Source organism: Sminthopsis crassicaudata, chromosome 6 (genome assembly GCF_048593235.1).
Source record: "Sminthopsis crassicaudata isolate SCR6 chromosome 6, ASM4859323v1, whole genome shotgun sequence".
Classification (NCBI taxonomy): Eukaryota; Metazoa; Chordata; class Mammalia; order Dasyuromorphia; family Dasyuridae; genus Sminthopsis; species Sminthopsis crassicaudata.
Genome location: NC_133622.1, coordinates 159413442 through 159437149, shown reverse-complemented (window position 1 = coordinate 159437149; position 23708 = coordinate 159413442). Strand labels below are relative to the sequence as shown.

Here is a 23708-nt window from a genome sequence, read left to right as displayed (position 1 = left end):
GTGAGGAAACTAAGACAGACAGGGTGAAGTGACTTGTCCAGCGTCACATAACTACTAAGTATCTGATGCTGGATTTGAACTATAAGAGATGAGTCTTCCTGACTGTAAGCCCCCGCTTTTGATCCTCTGTGCCATCTAGCTACCCTTGGGGAGACTCAGCTTCAAACCTTACCCCCTTTCTTTCTATCTCTCTATTTGTATGTATCCATATATGTGTGCATACATACACACATATATATACATATGTATATATAAATATATATAATTCAAGTATGCATTTGATATTTATATGTAAATATTCTATATAAACCAACTTGTTATTCTAAATTTCACTCCAATCTATGTCCTAATAATGTGAAAATACATTGTTTTGTTAATTTTATTTATTTTTTTAGAATCATTCATTTTTTTATAGGTGAGAAGTTAAGAAGAAGGAATTCTTTAAAATGGCATTTTTTCAAAATTTGGAATACATGTCTTAATTCAGTTTCAGTGGGGCATATCTGCAGCACACATTCACTTCAGCATTTATGAGCATGGTTATTAACAAAATACATAATATTTGGCATTGCTGCTAAAGAACTAAGGCAATTTCATCATTCTTTAAAATTGAGCTTATTACAAAATGAAGTAATTCTGTGGGTCTCTCTTAGAGATCAGGTCTTATGACTCCTCAAACTCTGGTATCTGGTGAAAGTTACACGATGAACAGCCTCCTAAAGTTTAACTTGTTAAACATACTGGGTTGTCAGGAACATGGTCTGATAAAGATTACTGGTAGTATTGTTAGTGATGAAGAGATAGCTCCCCAAGAAGGTTCAGATAAAGCAATAGTATTTTAGTCCTCCTCCTTTTTATCAGAACCACATGAGAGGACCACGTGGATGGACTTGTCTCTGATATAGGGCCTCTCTCCATTAGAGCACAGATCTTACCTATAGCTTCTATAACTCTTCTATGGAAGTATGAGCAGATATTTAGAACTGTAATATTATTTTAATATATTAACATCATTTCAAATTTGATAATAATATTATTTTGAGATGAGTATAGCATTTTCACTGTCCTTTTGTGCTTGACTCTTGATACATGACTATCCCACTTACCTTTCTACTCTTAAATATCCTTGAAGGTATTTTTTAAGGCATTTATTATGCAAAATCATCATGTTTTATAATGTCATAGCAGCTCTACTAAACTTAGAGTATGCCTTCCATTGCCCTTTTGGTCGGAATTCTTCCGATATCCTAGTGTTTATGATTTGTAGCAATGGTGCATTACACAAAGAAAGCTAGGTTTTGTAGAAGCTCACAGTTTGGGGTCAATAGCCAGTGAACATTGTCCAGCCCCAGCCTCTTAATGAAAGGCACACTCAGAGATAAGTTTCCTGAGACCTTCGACTCCTCATTTCATATCAGGCAATTTAGAAATACTCTCATTTCACTGGCCCAACTATGTGAATATCTTCCCCATATATGGTGGGACAGCATTTTATTTGTATTATGTGGGCTCTTTGTCTAAAATGCTGTATAAGTTTGAGCCCTGAAGGATTCTGGGCCTTTAACTAGAGGGCAAATACTACTGCAAATTACTCCCATTATGTCATACCCCTCGACTAAAGACAATAGAGACCACACACTGAACCATTCCCCATTGGCTTCCTTTATTCTCTTCCTCCAGTGAGTAATAATAAAACTTTGTTGACTAATGTGTACATTAGTACATATGTGGTATTGCTGCTAGTCATCTCTCTTTGCAACATAGGGATTATTCAAAACACCATGCAATTGAAAAACAAGCGGTATATAATAGAAACCTACAATTTCTTGCATAATCCTCTTTTCTTGTTCTACTGTGGCTATGCCAATACCCATTTTATTTGATAATTGAATTCAGAATAAAAATTTAATTTTTAAAGAGCACTATGCAATTTTCCAGCTATGATATAGCAAAATCTTATCTTCTATAAATTTGGATCCAGCTCATTCTCCCAAAAGAGCCTCTGACTAGACTCTGCATCCTAATGAAATAACTCCTATCTAAATTGTATATTCTAATTTATACATAGGGAACTTAGCAAAATTTATAAAAATATGAGCTACTGTCCAATTGATAGATGGTCAAAGAATAAAAACAAGCAGTTTTCTCTTTTGTGTGTTTGTTTGGAGGGGTTGTTTTCCCCAATATATTTTAATATAATTTTATTTTTCAAAATATGTGCAAAGATAGTTTTCAGCATTATCTTCACAAAACCTTATATTTCAAATTTTTCTCCCTCTTTCCCCTCTCCCCATAGACAGCAAGTAATTCAATATAGGGTAAATATGCGTGATTCTTCTAAACATATGTTCGCATTTGTCATGCTGTGACAGAAATATCAGATCAAAATCCACATAAAAAACCACAAGAAAAAAAAGCAAGCAAACAAACAACAACCAAAAGGTAAAAATATTATGCTTTGATTGTCTCCATAATTTTCTCTCTCTCTGGATGCAGATGGCACTTTCCATCACAAGTCTATTGAAATTGCCTTGAATCACCTCATTGTTGAAAAGAGCCAAATCTGTCACCGTTGATCATCATATAATGTTGTTGTTTCCAGGTACAATGTAATTTTGATTCTACTCATTTCACTTAGCATCAGTTTATGTAGATTTTTCTAGACTTTTCTGAAATAAGTCTACTTACTCATCTTTCTTATAGAACAATAATATTCCATAGCATTTATATACCATAACTTATTCAGCCATTCCCCAACTCACTCAATTTTCAGTTACTTGCCACTGATATGTTTTTTATTTTGTTAAATATTTCCCAATTGCACATAAACATAATTTTGATATTCAATTTTTAAAATTCTGAGTTTTAAATTCTCTATTGTTTCTTTTCCTATTGAGGTGGACATTTTGATATCAATTATCCATGTGAAGTCATACAAAATATATTTTCCATGTTGTAAAAGAAAATACAAACGAAATAAGAAAAATAAAACAAAAACAGAGTATGCTTAAATCTGCACTCAAAATTCATCTGCTCTCTCTCTGAAGATGGATAGCATTTTTCATCATGGGTCCTTTGGAATTATTTTGGATTATTGTCTTGATCACAGTAACTAAATCTTTCATAGTTGAGCATCCTTATAATATTGTTACTATATACAATGTTCTCCTGATTCTGCTCACTTCTCTTTGTGTCAGTTCATGTAAGTCTCCCCAGATTTTTCTGAAACTATCCTGATTGTCATTTCTTATAGCACAGTGGTATTCCATCACAATCATATACCACAACTTGTTCATTGGTGGGCATCTCTTTACTTTCCAATCCTTTAAAGCACGAAAAGAGCTGCTGTAAATATTTTTGTACATAGATGTCCTTTTTCTTTGTTTTTTATCTCTTTGAGACACAGACCTACTAGTGGTATTGCTAGGTCAAAGGGCATATAAGTTTTATAGCCATTTGGACATAGTTTTAAAATGTTCTCCAAAGTGGTTGGATCAATTAGATAGACAAGGTCACAGTAAAATAGCAAGGTATTATTCCTTATGGACACATCCCCTCTGTTCTAAGTATACAATCCAGCAGGATTTTAAGCAGGGGCACAAAGATATACATAATGAGTGTTTTCCTTCTTTCATTGTCTGCAGGAGCACTCAGTAGCCCAGTTAGGAGAGGCAAAGCTGGTTTCCTAGTGTCCGTGGAGCTTTTCAGGGCCAAGCCCCATATGTTCAGCTAAAAGACTTCTACCTTCCAGATGGTCATCTATCAAATTATCCACTTAAGGGGAAACCTCCACATCAGGAGCATTAAGATCAAACCGTTCCCAGCCACCCATCATCAAACTCATAACTCCCCTGAGGGACGAGGATTCAAAGCCAAGTGTCTTGAGGGTCAGTAATCACTAATTGAGCGGCTTCCCCAGGTTACTATGGAACTGAATTGTTATAGTTTTCCCAGAGGCTATTACAATATCTAACTGGCCTTTTCAAACATTGTTATTTATTCACTTTCCTCCTGCATCCATGGCCATTGCCAGTTGTTTTGACCCATGTCTTACCATTGGCCTCTGAGGACGGAGGAGAGAGTGAGACTGATGACTTTGCAAGCCTTAACTCACTTAAATCCAGTTCACTTGCAAGTCAAGACATCACCCTCCCCATGTCATTGGTCCTCTTCAAGAACAAAGGACAAATAGCAAGAATTCACGGATAGAACATTCAAATAACAGAACCTTCTTAGCTCACGCAAGGTGAAGAGCAAAGCTGTTTCTTTACCATTGTGAAACCCACCTTTGCAATATTAATATACAATATTGATAGCTTCCCAGCTCCTTGTAGGCAAGAATACCTTTATAGCTGTGACTCCATCTCTTTATCCTCCACCTACTGTATTGAGCTTTGTTGTTCAGGCCTTTCATTGGTGTCATTCATTCAGGGTCATATTTTCTTGACAAAGATACAGGAGTGGTTTGCCCAGCTCATTTTAGATGAGGAAACAGCTTAAGTGACTCACCTGTAATCACACAGATGGCCTTGGTCAATCCCGTAGACAATGGCGGCAGATTTCTTGGGCAGAATTCTGTGATTGCCTGAATTGTACATTTCAATGTTACAAGCAGACAACAATAGAATGTGTGTGATAAATAACCTACCTGCCCAATAAAGTTTACTTATCCAATAAAGAAAGTTTGGGCACCCTATATTTGATTAGAGAGACATCTAAAAAGTTCTCTATTGGAAACACTGAACATAAAATTCACGTTTGGGAATGGTTAATAGCAATATCTTGAACACCAGGAAATTGGGACCATATTGAAAGCTTTAGCTTCAGTACTTTTGTGGGAGGTTCCCCAACTGAGAAAATTCATTTGTGTGTCTGTTCAGCTCATTAGTTAAAAAGGGTACCTGGTAATATCAAATCCATTTACAATGTGAACATGTTGAACTATGAAACAGCTCTGTCATGCGTGGTTGGAGTTGCATAAAATAGATGAATTTATTATAAAATCTGCAATCCAGGAAGTTTCAGTGGCAATAGAAAAGAGAAAGCTTGTTCTCTTTCTTCCTCTACTCCTCCCTACTCCCGTTTTCCTTGACTGAAGAAAGACCTTATGGACCACAGAGGACAGGAGGATTTGGACTTTGACATTATCATTCCAGCAGTTTCCCAGACCTGGCAGCATTAAGAGTTGAAGACAAACTGAAGAAATGCACTTCAGGACTCTACAGAGAACCTAGAAGGAAAGCTGTACTTTGCTTAAGAGGAACATGACTAACTCATGAAAAAGAGTTTTATCCTTCCCATGGAGACAAGGTGTACTGGTGGGAGACTATGTCACAGACATTTGGGGAAATATTTTGTATCGATTGTTTTTCCTATACCACCTAAATAAATACCCCTTCCAAAAAATTAATTGAGTCTAGTTGACTAATTGCTATCAATACATAATCTTTGAGGAAGCACACTGGTAGAAACTGGTTAACCACATTAGAAAGATGCCCCCAACCCCTTAGAGTTTCCTAGAACCCAAAAGAGACAATAGCCACCAAATTCTAGGACCCAATATGTCCATGTAGATAGGCGTTGTGGTAATAACTACATAGCAAGAGGGAACCTTGTCTAGAATAATTGTTTTTTCCCTTTCTTTTCCTTTTTGTCAGGTAGAAATGTAAATACTGGGCAATGTTCTTTCTTTTGTTTTGTTTCTTTTTACACAGGATTTCCTACATTTTTGGCCAGGTCTTAGATTTTAATCTTATTTTTTAAGCATTTTTATTTTAAGAAGTTTAGTTTTATTGTATGATTAAAAGAACACTATTTTATAATTGCCCTAATATAATCATAACTATGATTTATACTACTATTACTATTTCTCATTTGCTCTGTTAGAATTGATCGAATTGTTTATTCGTTTCAGGCATTGCCCTTCGGGGAGACAAGTCACACTAGCATTTTGGACTGACACTGAAAATGTGAGTATAGTATTTTAAAATATTGTGATTTTTGTGGAAGTTAAAAAAAAAAGGCACCACTAAAATATGAAATAGAAATTATATATAGTGGAGGAAAGTTTGGGAAAAATATCTTCTGCTCCAGAAGAAGTAATTGTAGAGGTTAAAAAAACAAAAACAAACCCAGAACTTATAGATTCCTTCTGTAAATAGAGAGACCCTCCAGCTGTATTGTATTCAAAAACATAAACTAGACTAACTGTGATTCTATCTGGAAAGAAACTCCACTGTCGTAAAACATTTCCTGTCTCACCAAGATATTCAGATACAATTAACTATATCCCACTGGAACAAGCCAGATCTGGAACAACTCCAGAGAGATCAGGATTAACATGTTCTAATCTCAATGTTAATTTTCTCCTATCCAGTACCTATTACTCTACTTTCCCAGGAAAATGGCAGAATAGTTTCACTGGGGGAGTTCCTCCTGCAATCAGCACTATTACCCTAAAGCTATGTAAAATCCTCTAGATGTGTATCTCCTTTTATTTGGGACATAGCTGTTCTCCCAGCAACATCTCATCAATTGATGCTAATTATTATTTTTTTTTCTTGTAGTTTTGCTTTTTGATTTATTGAGCTCTAGCCAAATAGATCCAGCCATGAGGGGGTACAATCAATAGAATATTGGGCCTGGGGTCAGAAAGATGAGTCTGAGTTCAAATCTGACCTCTGAAACCCTGGGCAAGTCATCTTACCCTGCTTGCCTCAGTTCCCCATCTTTTATAAAATGAGCTGCAAACATAAATGACAAACCACTTCAATATCTTTGCAAAGAAAACCCAAAATGGTAAGTAAGGGTAAAAACGACTGGACAATAACAGTCAAACAGACCAAATTGGGAAGAATACTTTTCTGGGAGGATCTTTGGGTTAAGAAATTATGGAGAGAAAAAAATTATCAAGTACTATGGCAGCAAAGTGAATGATGTTCTGACTTTACGAGAGAGAAGGAGGCTAGTCATCTCTCTACTTTTCCAATAGTATAGTGCTCCATCTGGAGTCAGGGAGACCTGAATCAAATGTGATCTTACAGACACTAGCTGTGTGATTCTGGGCAAATAAACTAACCTCTGTTTTCTCTATAAAAATGGGGATAATAATATAGCACCTCGGATGAAAAGAGATAATATCTGTAAAATAAATAAACAAACAATAAATAAATGAATAAATAAATAAAAATTTAAAAGCACTTAACAGTGTTCCTGGAACACAAAAGGTGCTATATAAATGCTTATTCCGGAGCAGAGAAAGGCTGGTAACATCTTTCAGCATCTTTTCCCCAGCATTCTAGGGTTAACCCTGAAGAATTGTCTCTATTCTTCTTGAGTGCAACCAGCTCAAACCCCCATTCTTGTATGTTCTCCACTATTTTCAATCACCAGTGAATAACACCCTAATTGCATTTAAACAATTAATATCAATTAGCTTTCACAAGAGGTACAGCAAGAACTAAAGTACAATCATAACTGCCTCCCCCACTTTTCTTCCTCCAACATTTAAAGCCAAATCTTCCCATCCTCAGAACCTTAAGCAATAGAATTTGCTCCATCATGTTGGTGAGTCTACTTCTTTGCTACTGCTGAGTTAGTTACTTGACAGGAAATCACTTGGGCCTTCACTCCCCACCATCTGGCTTCCAGCAAATCCTGGTTTGGACTATAGTTTTCATACTCTGCTGGCTCAGCCTCCTGACCTTCCAAAGCTCCCAAGGTCACAGCCATTGTTAACCTCCTTCCTCAGAACAGAAAAGAAGTAAGGCTGAGAGGCAAAGAACCCAGGCCTTTATCTACAGGCCAAACACCAAGATTAGTCAACCGGCATTTAAGTGATTCCTGAATTAAATGACTAGGCCATAGGATACAGAAAAAAAAAAAAAAAAAAAAAAAAAAAAAAGCTCTTTATCTAAGGGAAGACAACATTTAAATAACAGACAGGATTAAGATAAGGAGTGTAAGCTCTTGTTAGTCCTTTCTAAAAGAAAGTGAGAGTGATTTCTAGACTTAAAAGTGAATTGGATACTATGCAAACTATTTGAAAAATAGGGAAAGAAGGTGTTCTACCAAATTCCTTTTATGACAGATAGGGTGCTGATAGCTAAACCAATAGAGTGAAAACAGAGAAAGATTATAGACTTGGTTTCCCTAATGAATATTGATGCAAAAATGTTAAATAAAATATTAGCAACAAGATTACAAAAAGTCAAACCCAGGATAATACATTATGACCAAACAGGATTTATATCAGGAAGACAGGGCTGGTTCAATATTAGGAAAACTATTAGCATAATCAACTATATCAATAACCAAATTAACAAAAATCATATGATCATCTCAATAGATACAGAAAAAGCATTTGATAAAATCCGACACCCATTCCTAGTAAAAACACTGGAGAATATAAGAATAAATAGACTTTTCCTTAAAATAGTCAGTAGCATCTATTTAAAACCATCAGCAAATATCATATGTAATGGGACAAATTAGAACCATTCCCAGTAAGATCAAGAGTGAAACAAGGCTGCCCACTAGCACTATTACCTTTCAATGTTGTATTAGAAACGCTTGCCCACGCAATAAGGAAAAAAAGATTAAAGAAATTAGAGTAGGTAATGAGGAAACCAAACTATTATTCTTTACAGATGATATTATGGCATACTTAGAGAATCCTAGAGAATCAACTAAAAAACTACTAGAAACAATTCACAACTTTAGCAAAGTTGCAGGATACAAATAAATCCATATACATCATTAGCATTTTTATAAATTGCCAACAAAAGTCCAACAGCAAGAGATACAAATAAAAATTCCATTTAAAATAACTGCTGATAAGGGGAAATTTTATATCTCTAGATGCTTACTTGCATAAAATAGAAAAAAGAGAAGATCAATGAATTGGGCTTGCAACTTAAAAAGCTAGAAAAAGAACAAATTTAAAACCCTCAATTAAATACCAAATTTGAAATTCTGAAAATAAAAGGTGAGGTTAATAAAACTGAAAATAAGAACATTTGAATTAATAAATAAAACTGAGTTGGTTTTATGAAAAAATCAACAAAATAGATAAACCTTTAATTAATTTGATTAAAAAAGGAAAGAGGAAAATCAAATTATTAGTCTCAAAAATGAAAAGGGAGAACTTTCCACCAATGAAGAGGAAATTAGATCAATGATTAGGAGTTATTTTGCCCAACTTTATGCTAATAAATATCATAACTTAAATGAAATGGAGGAATATCTACAAAAATATAGATGGCTCAGGTTAACAGAAGAGGAAATAAAGGCCTCATTTCTAAAATACACAGAGAATTGGCTCAAATTTATAAGAAAACAAGCCATTCTCCAGTTGATAAATGGTGAAAGGATACAAACAGACAATTTTCAGATGAAGAAATTGAAAGTATTTCTAATCATATTGAAAGGGGTTCTAAATCACTATTGATCAGAGAAATGCAAATTAAGGCAACTCTGAGGTACCACTACATACCTGTCAGATTGGCTATGACAGGAAAAGATAATGCAGAATGTTGGAGGGGATGTGGGAAAACTGGGACACTGATACATTGTTGGTGGAATTGTGAATACATCCAGCCATTCTGGAGAGCAATTTGGAACTATGCTCAAAAAGTTATCAAACTGTGCATACCTTTGATCCAGCAGTGCTACTACTGGGCTTATATCCCAAAGAGATCTTAAGGGAGGGTAAAGAGACCCACATGTGCAAAAATGTTTGTGGCAGCCTTGTTTGCAGTGGCTAGAAACTGGAAGATGAATGGATGTCCATCAATTGGAGAATGGTTGGGTAAATTGTGGTATATGAATGTTATGGAACTTTATTGTTCTGTAAGAAATGGCCACCAGGATGATTTCAGAAAGGCCTGGAGAGACTTACATGAACGGATGCTAAGTGAAATGAGTAGAATCAGTAGATCATTATACATGGCAATAACAAGACTATATGATAATCAATTCTGATGGACCTGGCTCTTTTCAACAATGAGATGATTGAGGCCAGTTCCAATGATCTAGTGATAAAGAGCTATCTACACCCAGAGAGGAGACTGGGAACTGAGTGGAGATCACAATAGCATTTTCACTCTTTTTATTGTTGTTTGCTTGGATTTTATTTTCTTTCTTATTTTTTCCCTATTTGGTTTGATTTTTCTTGTATAGCAAGATAATTGTATAAATATGTATGCATATATTGGATTTAATATATATTTTACCATGTTTAACATATACTGGACTACCTGCCATTTAGGGGAGGGATAGAGAAAGGGGGAAATTGGAACACAAGGTTTTGCAAGGGATAATGTTGAAAAATTACCTATGCATATGTTTTGAAACTAAAAAGAAGAAAGAAGAAAGAAAGAAAGAAAGAAAGAAAGAAAGAAAGAAAGAAAGAAAGAAAGAAAGAAAGAAAGAAAGAAAGAAAGAAAGAAAGAAAGAAAGAAAGAAAGAAAGAAAGAAAGAAAGAAAGAAAGAAAGAAAGAAAGAAAGAAAGAAAGAAAGAAAAGAAAGAAAGAAAGTGAATTGGATGTTAGTGAGGCAGAACTTGTTCAGTCCTCAGCCTCTCTCCTCCAGTCATTGGAGTCGTGGCAAGTCCTAAATCAACAGGAGATGGTCCCGAGGCAGTGAGAGACTTGGGCCTTAGTGAACTAAGGCCTTTCCCAAGCCCATTCAACAATTTAAAAGCTGGGTTGTTGTTATTGTTGTTTGTCCTTTGTTCTCACAAGATCTTCCAGCTCCGAGATGTGTTTCAGGATATCAGGGAGATAATGCCTGGACAGACATGCAAATGAATTGGATTCAAGGGAGGGAGGGCAGTGCAAGATCACCTGACTCAGTTGTCCTCCAGAGCCAACTGGATTCAGTGACCAGATACAGATCCAGATGACTGGAGATGGCCCTGGGTGCAATGGGAGAATTTGGCCTTTGTAAACTAAAGGTCTTCAAAAGGTCTCGATTTGATTAAGGCAACAATCCATTTAGTGATTATGGCTAGGTGAGAAAAAAATGAGGCAAAGAATGGCTTCTTTAACCTGCCTCCCCCCCCCCAAAAAAAAAAAAAGGAAAAGAAAAGAAAAGGAATCAGTTTGGAAAGGGGAACACCCTCAGAATTTCTGACCAGAATAAAAACAGCTACTATTTACACTTACTTTGAGCTATCAAAACCCAAACAAAGATCATGTGAGGCTTGGGCTTGGGCCCTTTACTGGCCAATCAGAGTACAGAATGATTTGGATTTAAAGATATAATTAAGTAGCTTAATTTGGATCACAATGAGCTTTATCAAAGCCTGACTTTTCAGAGATGTATTTCAAGAGAACATAAATAAAAATTACATAAGATAAGTGTCTCAGTTTTTTTTTTTTTAAATGACCGAACAAATAAATAGGGAAGTAAGAAAAAAAAAAATCTAGTTTTCACCCCCTCCCCAAGCCCCAAGACAAGTTATGAAGTTCAAATGGTCAAAATTTATATTCCTTTGGACAAAGCATTCATGTAAGGATATGATCCCCTACATGGACAGAAGGAGAAGAGGAAGGGGAGAAGGAAGTGGGGGATGGGGGGACAGATGGGAATATTGCAGATGTTAGGAAGGTAGAAACAACAGGACTCAGCAATTGATTGAAGAGGAAGGAAGCCCCGTAAGGAGATGAGTTGGGGGGCTAAAGGCCTTTCCCCTTCATCACTGATTCTCTGTCCAAAATACAGCTTGGGGGTGGAGTGGGGGGAAGATCAATCAAATAGGGGGTCATGCTCTGGCAGGCTAGTACTTTTTGTATGTATCCAATCAATTGTCTGACTCATTTTGTGGTCAGCATTCTGGAACCAGTTGTTTGGGGAATTGTGTTCCAAACTAGGGAGCAGAGTACTTTCTTAATGTATCATCATACATTTCCAAAAGTCTCTTCCATGTGAGGGCTAGCCTGTCCTCTCTATTCACTCCTCTCTCCAGTCATTACTGAAATTGGAAGACTATAAAGAAATAAATATGGGAGTGAGGTCAGAAGTACCTACTAATGATATGCTCTGTGAATAACCAAAATCTTATGAATAATTGAGAATACCTGAAAAAAATTAGGTAGGAAATAATATTTAGAAATTGGTTCACAGTCTGAGAAAGAGTTATATAATAAACTTGCAGCATTAATGAATGGAAATAATGACTCAGATTAAATGTCATCTCTGTGCAGAAGACTCCCGGATCTTCAGTCCTGCCTCAGGAAATATCCTGTTGGATATTTCAGAACAGGATTCTTGGACACATCTTAAATTCAATATGTCTAAAATTGAATCCTTTATCTTTTCCATGAAATCTTTCCATTTTGCAAACTTCCCTCTATCACAGGCACTGTAATCTTTCAAGTGTCCTAGGTTCCTCATCTTAGCATTATCTTAGCTGTCTCACTCTGCCTGATTTCATCCATCTATTCATTCAATTGCCAAATCTGGCCATTTTCACTTTCCCAGCATCCTTCAAATCTGAATCCTTCTCTCACTTGCATAGCTACCACCTTCATTCAGGGTCTGATCACCTTTCATCTAGATTATGGCAATAGCCTCTAAATAAGTTTTTCTACCTCAAGTCTCCATTCCAAACCATTCTGTACACACTGCTCACTACTGATATAATTCTCCTTAAGTACAGATCTGACTGTCAGTGAATTCTACTCATTGACTCCAGTAGTTTCCTATATACTTGAGGAAACATGTGAATTTATCTGAATAAGGGCACCACAGGCTCATTGGGCCCAACCTGTCTCCAACTTATATTTCTATTGTACATCACCACCCTGTGCAGTCCATCAATACTGGTCCTCTCTGTTCTCACTTATAATACCCATCTCCCACTGCTTTGTTTTTGCACTCCCTTTTCACATTGCCTCATATTGTCTCATTCCTCCTTTAATAAGCAGCTGAAGTACCATCTTCTGCACAAAGTCCTCCTGCTCCTACCCAACCATTAGTGACCACCTCTCCAACTACCTTTCATTTAACTATTTTTAATGTATTTGATTTATTAGCTTTATGTTTTTGCTACATATATTTATACAATGCCCCCAAAATCTTAGTGCAATTAAAATTCCACATCCAGAGAAAGAACTATGGAGTCTGAATGCAGATCAAAGAATAGTATTTTCACTTTTGTTTTGTTTTGTTTTGTTGTTTTCTTTCTATGGTTTTTCCCTTTTGTTCTGATTCTTCTTTCACGGTATGACTAAATCTAATGTATAACTTGTAAATGTACTTGTCCCTCCCATTAGGATATAAGCTTTTTGGCTATAGAGATTATCCCATTCTTTGTACTTATATCCCTAATAATACAGTGACCAATCAATTGTAATAAATCAATCAATCTGAAAACATTTATTAAGCACCTAGTAAATACTAGAGCTAGAAATACAAAAAGAGGCAAACCATGTTTTGTTTCCTCTGAAGATACAGTTTCTCCACTTTTCTGTTTGCATGCTCAGAACTTAGCACAGTAAGCATATTTTTTTACTCATTCATACAAAAATAAAGGAAATCTTTATTCTCTGGATCAATAACTTCATAACATTTTCCCTAATATGTTGACTTTATTATTTCTGTTATTTTTTTCCTTTGTTTATTTTTTTATTTGAATTTTTTCATCAGTTTTTCAAAATACTTTAGAGCTTACCTTTCTCACTTGAAGAAATTACTTTTAATTAATTTTAAGCTATCAACAATTAATACTGAGCATCTACCAAGGGCTCTATCTTCATTATTAACAACATGAATAACATTTTTATTATTTCTTATTCATCTGAATAAGGAAATCACAGTTACATTGCCCAATTATTCTAGAAACTGTTTATTTACATAGCCAAGCAATTTCTAGAATACAGGGTATGAACACATAAGTACTAGTTAATGCCATACTGCTGGTACTTATCCCAGTGTAAGCACAGGGAGCAGGTGGCTGGCTGACACTAATACTGCAGAAATTACAGCTTTTGACTAATCTCTGATGGTTTCAAGTTCTTTTTATGACATAAATATCATTTCTAGTTTCTCTGTTTTTCTCTTCTAAAACTCACAGAATCACAAAATATGAGAGTTGGAAGAGAACCCAGTCTCCATCTAGTCCAATCCATGCCTATAAGGATTCCTCACCAGTAATTTCTAGCCTCAATTAACTTCTTTGTCCATGTTTCTGTTTTTCCCTTAGTCTAAAGAAATTGAGACACTTGCTCACAAGTAATAAATGGCAGAACAAGGATTTATATACAGGTTATCTGATTGAAATACACCATAGATCATTACTAATATCCATTTTATAATATTTATCTAATTTTTTATTATGGAATAATTCCTCTTACATGTAGCTTATGAAGCAACAGTTTGATTAAATGAAGGAATTCCCTTCAATGAAATGAAATTTCATTCCCTAAGACCTTCTGTTTAATGTCAAAGCCCACTTAGAAAAATCAAGTATACCTAGCTGTGTGATCTTGGGCAAGTCATATAACCCCAATTGCCTCAGCAAAAATAATAATAACAATAAAAATTAAAAATCAACTACTTTTCTTGCACAAAAGTTCAGGCAAAGAAACAAGGTGGAGCAGCATGAACTCTCAGATTCCCTTCCAGTGGATCTCATGGGAACTTTAGGGGCATGGTTTGGCTCTGTGGGACTTAGTGATAGATTGAATGCACAAATGCCTGCTCAGCCAAAATTCCATGTTTATTCTAAAGAGACAACTTGCCCTATAACTACTCTCTTCTCTTCTATTTTGAATCAGGAGAATGATACTGAGCTATCCAGAAGACAGAGGGTCAGGTAGGAGAAGGGCAATTGCTTAACCCCCACTAGCCTCATGTAGGCAGACAGGTACCTGGAATGGATTTACTTTTTTATGTCTCTCTTCCTTACCAGAACCTGGAAAGTGTGGAGATCTGCAATTGCTATGGCAACATCTCCCATCAATAAGGCAGGAGTGGTGATATTCCTTGAACTAAGAACATGGTAAAGCCCCTACATCAGAAATGGGCTGGAGCCAAGGAGAAATCAGCATTAGAAAGAAGCCACCTGAAAGGTCAAGTATGGACAATGAAAAATGAAACATAACTTGGCTAATTCTGTGAAAATTGTTTATATCTCAATTATACTTAAATATTCGTCTCCCACTGACTATACCAGGAGTTATAAGGTAAGCTATTGAATTCTATTCTAATCACGCTCTTACCCATATCATTCCTCTCTGTGTGGGAATACAGTGAACTGTTCTATACTTGATTCATATGATACATGAGGTACCTCTTTTACTTGTTTCCTTTCTGGGGAAACCCTTTAGACTTTCAAACCTATAACTATTTTTAGAATTAGTAACTATAGCTAGCAACTTTTCCCCAGGCCTGATATGATGATGATGAGCTTAATTTGTCTTTTGAAAAGTCAGGATCTTCCCAGCAATTAACTTAATATAGATGTAAAAAACCCTGTATTCTGGGTAAAGAGAACCCTAAACCCTTCTTGTAAACTGAACCTCTTTGAATCCCAACAGCAGCTACTGCTAGGCACTACACTAGAAGAAGAAGAAGTATATTTAATAGTTTGATGAAAATGCTGTCCTACCACAGAACTGAAAACCTCTGTCAAGAGTTCTGACAGGGAATTTTTTTTTGCAGTGACCAACTTTGATAGACTTAGCTCTTCTTAATAATACAATGATTTAAGATAATTCCCGAAGACTTCTCATAGGAAATGTTATCCACATTCAGAGAAAGAACTATGGAGTCCGAATGCAGATCAAAGAATAGTATTTTCACTTTTGTTTTATTTTGTTGTTTTCTTTCTGTGGTTTTTCCCTTTTGTTCTGATTCTTCTTTCACAGTATGACTAATATGAAATTATGTTTGATATGATTATATCAGATTGCCATCTTAGGGAGGGAGAAGAAGAGGGATGAAGGGAGGGAGGAAAAATTTATCTTACAAAAGTAAATGATGAAAATTTATTTTCTCTTCTTCATTTCCAAGTGGGGAAAAATGGTAAAACAAAATGCTTGTTAACAAATATGATGAATGAGTCAAGCAAAACAAAATCTTTCATAGACCATATCCAAAATTCTTATTCTGCATCATCTCTCCATCAGCACGTAATCATAGGTTCTTCTGAGTCATCAGATAAGAATTCTTAAGTCTTTCAAAGTTGTTTGACTTTACAATGTTGTTATTACTGTATAAATTGTTTTTATTCTGTTCACTTGTTCTTGCATCAGTTTATACAAGTCTTTCTGGTGTCTATGAACCCATCTCTCTTATTACTTCCTACAATGAAATGATATTCTACTATATTCATTCACCTAAAACAATTTGTTCAGGCATTTCCCAATTGACAAATACTTCCTTGCTTCCTAGTTATTTGCTACCACTATAAAGATTTGCTATAAATACTTGGTCTATAATGACCTCCTTTTTTTTTTCTTTAAATCTCTTTGGGGTACGATCCTGGTAGTGGTATCATTGATTCAAATGATATGCAATTTAGTGACTTATGAGAATAGCATAAAACTACTTTATATAATGGTTGGTAAATCATAGCTCCACCATTACTGTATTAATATGCATGTTTCTTTTTTTTAAATTTTTTTTATTTATAATTTTTTTCATGGTATATATGCATGAGTAATTTTTTTTATAATATTATCCCTTGTATTCATTTTTTCAAATTATCCCCTCCCCCCCTCCATTCCCTCCCCCCGATGACAGGCAATCCCATACATTTTACATATGTTACAATATACCCTAGATACAATATATATGTGTAAATACCATTTTCTTGTTGCATGTTAAGTATTAGATTCCGAAGGTATAAGTAACCTGGGTAGATAGACAGTAGTGCTAACAATTTACATTCACTTCCCAGTGTTCCTTCTCTGGGTGTAGTTGTTTCTGTCCATCATTGATCAACTGGAAGTGAGTTGGATCTTCTTTATGTTGAAGATAATATGCATGTTTCAGATCAATGAATCAATAAACATCTATTAAGTGCCTACTGTGTGCCAGGCTCTATGTTAAATTCTGGGAATACAAAAACAAAGAAAGAAAAAAAAAAATCCCTACCCACAATGACCTTATGTTCTAGAGGGAAGATGTAAGCCAGTGAATATAAAATATATATACAAACAATATCTTCAAAAATATAAAATACCCAAATTAACAAAAGACCATATAGACCAAAATAATCCATTCTCCAAAAAAAGAACTAGAACTAGCTATAAAGGAACTAGCAGAGGGGGGGAAAAACTGAAATTGGTAGATTCACAGGATTATTACTTCAAATTTTTAAAAAAATTAGTAGACATACTACCCAAGTTATTCACAAAAACTGAGAAAGAAAGCATTCTATGAAACTCCATTTTTTGAGATAAAAAATAGTCCTAATACCTAAATGAGGAAATGACAAAGCACAAGAAAACCAAAAAGACCAAAATAGCAAAGGTCCACATTGATTAGTGTGCACCCCAGTTCTAGCTTCAAAGTCAGTCAAAAAGAGCCCACTTTGTATGTACTAAGAGGACTGGAATCAGTTACAGAAAGTCTGCACATGATCCAAAATCCAATTGGGGATTGCATTGGCTGAGTACTCTATACCTATAAGCTCATCGGCCCCATATGAAAAACACCTGAAAAATAATTCAAAGAGAAAAATTCTGAGAATCATCAGACTTCCTGAAAACCACAACCAGAAAAAAATTGGTCTGAATGTTATATTTCAAGGAGTCATACCTAAAAAGTGATCAGACCCATTAGAACTATTCAAACTACAGGGGAAAAAGAAAATTGAATTCATCTACTGATCATTTCATGAAAGAAACTCCAAAATGAAAACTCTAAGAAAATTCATAGTCCAAATCTTGCATTTTCAGATTAAAGGGGGAAAAAAAACTGAGTAGCCAAAAAGACAGAATTCAAGAACCCACAAAATTTAATAGATATCACCATAAAGAAGAGAAAAAGGTTGGAAGATGATATTTCAAAAGGCGAAAGATAAAGGATAACTCATTTGGAAAATCAAGTATAATCCTACGGGGAAAAATAAATGGATATCTTTCTCCACAGAGTAGGATCTCATACCTCTCACACAGGGCTTTCTCCATTTTCACATGGACAGGTATAGACTGTCATAGAATGATCACAGTTACAATTACATTTTCTTTAGTTTTCCAACAAATGTCCTGACATTTGTACAAACCTACCTATTCATAATATCATAATATATTTTTAAAATAGCCATTTACTTAATAAATAAAGATATAACAACATCAGAAGTATGTATGTGGATATACATGTATATATATATAAAAAATACATATATGTGTGTATACATATACATTTATTGTTATAGTTGTTTGTCCTTCTAAGGACCATGACATTGGGAAGGTAAAGTCATGACTAACAAATAAATTGGATTTAAGTGAGGTAGGGCTATGTAAGGTCACTTGCCTCACTTTCTCCTTCAGTACCATCTGGGTCCAGTAGGAAAATAAAGATCAGAATGACTTTTCAAGCTAAGGTCTTTCCTAGGTCTCCACTTTGTCTGAAACAGTACCCATTCAATGATTAAGGTTAGATAAGAAATAAGGGGGGAAAATCACCCCATTTACCTAATGTTATCAAAAATAAAATCTATCTGGGAAGGGAAACCTCAGGGTTTCTGACCAGAACAGCAACAATTGCTATTTACATTCATTCTAAGCTATCAGAATCCAAACAATGACTAAGGTAAGTTTGGATCATAACTTATTGTTGTGAAACCTGTGAGACTCAGAGTAATTTAGGTTTAAGTCATGGCTATTAAAAAGAAATCTATACCATAAACTCTAAGATATCATGAGAGGTTTCAATGATCAAAATTTATATTCCTTTGGACAGAATACCTACAGGTAAGAGTTTTTCATATGAATGGATATATTTACAAAATATGAATATGTATATATTTATAACTGCAAAAGCAAAATCTACAATATCCCACAAATCTGTGTGGTCAAACATTTCTTTCAGCAACAACCAGCAACAAAATTGAGAAAATTTTAGAATTTCTCTTTAACATAGTTCTGAAACTTGTCCTTTCACCTTTCTTCTACCTTTCTGGCTTCAGACTCTGGGGCCTTCACTTCAGTTGGCAACCAAATTCCCATTTTCTAATTATAATTAATTATATTGTGTCCTATAATCATGTGCTAAATGGGAGTATAAAGGCAAAAAAATAATCCCTGCTTTCAAGAAACTCACTGATTAATGAGGTAAACAATATACAAACAACTACACACAAACAAGTTAGATACATTATAAATTGTAAACAATGAACTGAGAAAAGGTATTGCTATGCTATTAAGAAAGATCAGGAAAGACTTCTTGCTGATGAATATTTAGCTAAAACTTTAAAGGCAGCTAGAGAAGCCAGTAAGTAGAGATGAGGAACTAGAAAATTCCAGGTATGGGGGTCAGTCAATGAAAATGCCCCTAATCTGGGAGCTAGAATGTAATGTGCTGCATTCAGAAACGAGCAATTACTATCTTGGAACTCCAAGTCAGAATAAACTGTTTCTCTTAGAACTCTTGAGTAACCCAAATAAATAAACTGTCACTCCCTTAGACAAAGGATCATATCTTTTACTGATAAAAAGACAAAAAAAATGAATAGAAAAAATCTGAAATGCAAACATAGCAATTAAGAGAAACTTGCAAAAATAAATGCAGTAGAGTAGTTGGTAGGAGCTATGTGAGAAGAAAGTCTATACTCTAAGAGAAGGGGAAAAAAACCAAGTATCTCTTCAGAAACCTAGTTTTTCAAAGAACATAAAGGGCTTGGGTTACATTTTATTCTGTGGAAGGGATAAAGGAGCATACTGTGGAAGAAAGAGGAAAGACCCCAGTGGAACTTACTGTTTCACATAATCAAAGTGGGACAAAAAAATAATCATACAAATATAAAGGAAAAGGTCCAGGGACCTTTCAGCTGAACCAGACAAAGAAAGTTTGTATATATACATAGAGTTTGGTGAAGAAAAATATTAAATTATATGTAGCATAGCTTTATTTAAGATGGAAGCATCCATATAGGAGGCAACAGATACCTGATTCTAGAAGAAGATATTCTGAATTTCCCTATAAGAAGGGAAGAATACCCCCTTTCCATTATTTATGTAGCCAGAAAGTCTGTCTTTACAACTTTTTTTTCTTTATCTCAGGAACAGAGCTGAAGGTTTCATTCATCCTGTGGAAAATATTGTACATAGTAACAGCAAAATTATGTGATGATCAACAATGATTAACTTTGCTCTTTTCAGTAATTCAGTGATCCAAGGCAACTCCAATAATTTTGGATGGAAAATGTCTTCTACATTCAGAACACAGATCAAAGCATATTATTTTCACCTTTTTTTTTTCTTTTCCTTTCTTTTCATGATTTTTCCTTTTTGTTTTAATTTTTCTTTCTCAACATGCCTCATACAGAATTATGTTTAAAATCATTTTATAATATGTTGTTTTATAATATAACAATCATCAAAACTATTTGGTACTGCCTAAAAAATAAAATGGAGGATCAATAAAATAGATTAGGTACACAAGCCAAAGTGATACATGACTATAGTAATCTGCTGTTTGATAAAACCAAAGACTCCAGTCTCTGGGATAAGAACTAATTATTTGACAAGAACTTCTAGGAAAACTGGAAAATAGGATGGCAGAAACTAGGCATAAATCAACATCTCACACCTATACCAAGAGAAGGTCAAAACAGATGCATGATTTAAACATAAAGGGTGAAAGCAAATTAGGAAAGAAAGGGATAGTTTATCATCTCTTTGTAAAAAGGAGGAATTTATGACCAAACAAGAAATAGAGAATATTGTGAAATGCTCTTTTAGGGAAAGCAGAGTCAAGGGAGGGAGGGAAAAAGAAAAAAACTGGAACTCAAAATCTTGCAAAAATGAATATGAATATTGAAAACTATCTTTACATATAATTCGAAAAAAGTAAAATTCACCCCCCAAAATTTTTGTTTTGACAAAATTAAGACAAGTGTTAATAATTGGAGAAATATGACTTGCTCATGATAGACCATGTTTAGAGTTTGGAAGAGAGGAGATGAGATATTGTCCCAGCTGGAGCACCAGAAGAAGGAAGGTGAATAAAATCATATTTGATACAGCCATCTGAGGCCTTTGTAGATCAAGAAGCAGGGCAAAGACTGTTGAATAAAGTGCAAAACCACTAGCCTTCCTTGGGTTCAGCCAGCATCATTTTCTGTAGCAGATACAAGCAGACTGGAACATCCAACTGAAAGGTTGGGGTTATAGTAAATTTTCCTCCCCAGCTGCTGTAATTGAGGGTCATCTCTCTCTTCCTCTCTTCCCTGCCTCCATCTGTTTTGATTTTTTTTAAAAAGCAAACAAAACAAAACGAAAAAGCCCAACTAGGTCTATTTTGTTATCTATCCATGCTACTGATGATATTTTGTAAGTCTGATTCTCTTTTTATAAATTAGTTCATTATCACAGTTACTTTAGGTAACTGTGTGGCAGTGGGTAAATAGTTCCATAGCAACAATATTATAAATAGAAGATATGTTCCTGGAAATGAAAGTTCAAATTTCAAAAGCTTAAGAATTAGCTTTTTCCGGAGACCAGGGATGATTCTGAACTGAACAAAATGTGCTGAGGTGATTGTAAGAGGGTTGTTATATCCTCAGGTTTCTGGCAGCAGAATGAGAAAGGAAACAAGCCTTTATTAAGAGCCTACTATGTGCCTGATACTGTAGTTAAGCACTCCACAAAGACTATCTCGTTTCATCCTTTCAGCACAGCTGGGAGGTAGTGCTATTATTGTCCCCGTTTTATAGATAAGGAAAGGACACTGAGGTAGAGATGAAGTGACTTGCCTAGAATCACATAGCTAATAAACATGAGGGGAAGTTTTTCCAGGACCAGAAGTCTATCCACTGTGCCATCTAACTACCTCTTTATGAGGGGAGGGGATAGAGACATGATTAGCTAGGTGATGTAGTAGATAATGTAGTACCCAAAGTCAGAAAGATATCAGTTCAAATCTAGCCTCTGATACTTACTGACTGTAAAATCTTCGCAAGTCATTTAACTTCTGCTATAAGATAAAAATAGTACCTATAATCTAGGGTTGTTGTGAGGATCCATGTAAGATAATAATTGTAAAGTACATAGTCTGGCACACAGTAAACACTATATAAATGTTAGCTATTATTATTGCTTTTATTATTAAATGTGGTGTTGTTAGTTGTATTATTTATTAACTAGAGAACAAAAAGCAAAGAATTCAATGACATCCTAGAACAGGATAATGAAGAAGGACTAACTCTTAGCATAGTAGTAATTCCCTAATTTCTAGCTTAAGATCTAACACACACAGGAACTTTCAGATGAACTTAAACTTTAAAAAAAAAAAAACCTTTTTATTAAAGCTTTTTATTTTCAAAACATGCATGTTTTGTTTTCCAAATTTTTCCCTCCCTTTCCCCCACCCCCTCCCCCAGATGGCAAGTAATCCACAGTATGTTAAACATGTGCAATTCTTCTATGCATATTTCCACAAATATTATGCTGCACAAGAAAAATCAGATCAAAAAAGAAAAAAATGAGAAAGACAATAAAATACAAGCAAACAACAACAAAAATAGTGAAAATACTATATTGTGATCCACATTCACTGGATGCAGATGACTCTCTTCATCACAAGACCATTGAACTGGCCTGAATCATCTCATTGTTGAAAAGGAGCTTAAATTTAAAAAAAAAAAAAAAAAATCTACTATCCACATTTGAGAAAGGTACAGACAGTTACCACAATGGAAAAGTACTGAACTGTTCTGTAACATGTGGGAGGGAGAGGGTCATTGTAGGAGGTGGGCAAGAGACTGAAAGAAAATGGAAAGAAACCAAGATTGTTTTTGAAGAATCTGGGTCAAAGCTAAGAAATCTCAAGATATTTTTTTTTTCGTTTGTATTTCCTTAATGTTCTAAGAAGAACTAGGTAAACTGATGAACATGGTAATTTTTTCATAATGCATAAGGACCATTTGAGAATTGTTAATATAAAGTGTTTTATGATTTCCAAGATATTTAAAAGCACTAGGATCTGAGCTGGGTGGGCCACATGGGAAAATCTGGAGGTCTTTAGTGGGACCTCTGATTTTAAGGGTAGAGCTTGATTAGAAAGCATTAATACTTTTATTGTGAATGAAGCTTGCAAACATAAAGGACCATGGAGTAATAACTCTTTTTTACCATAGTATTCAACCAGCCAGTGTCAGGTAGTGAGGAGGAAGGAAGTGGTGAATACAATTTAATCTAGCTGCACAATACAAAGCTAAATAGCTTTTAAAAAAACATACTTTGAATTAGTCCCTCTTGAACATAACTGAAGATTTGTCCAAAATAATATGCAGATGTGTATTTTAAGCCAAGGGCTCTGCATTTTGAAATCATGATTTACAGCATAAGGGCATTCATAAAGGAATGTTACATGTTGTGGGGTTTGCTTAGTACATATCTTTACTCTTTTTTTTTTTTTTTTTACATCAATGGATATGTGTATATATATATATATATATATATATATATATATACTATGCATGATTTTTTAATTTTATTTTTATTAATTTAACTTTTTTTTTTGACAGTACATAT

General features: G+C 34.8%; 1 long non-coding RNA gene across 1 annotated transcript; it reads left to right on the top strand.

The window, feature by feature from the left end:
* The first annotated feature begins 5024 nt into the window (after window positions 1-5024).
* On the top strand, window positions 5025-16439 carry LOC141547241 (uncharacterized). Its single transcript, XR_012483547.1, has 3 exons — window positions 5025-5318; window positions 5915-5969; window positions 14915-16439. It is a non-coding gene; the product is annotated as an uncharacterized LOC141547241 (long non-coding RNA).
* The last annotated feature ends 7269 nt before the right edge of the window (window positions 16440-23708 follow it).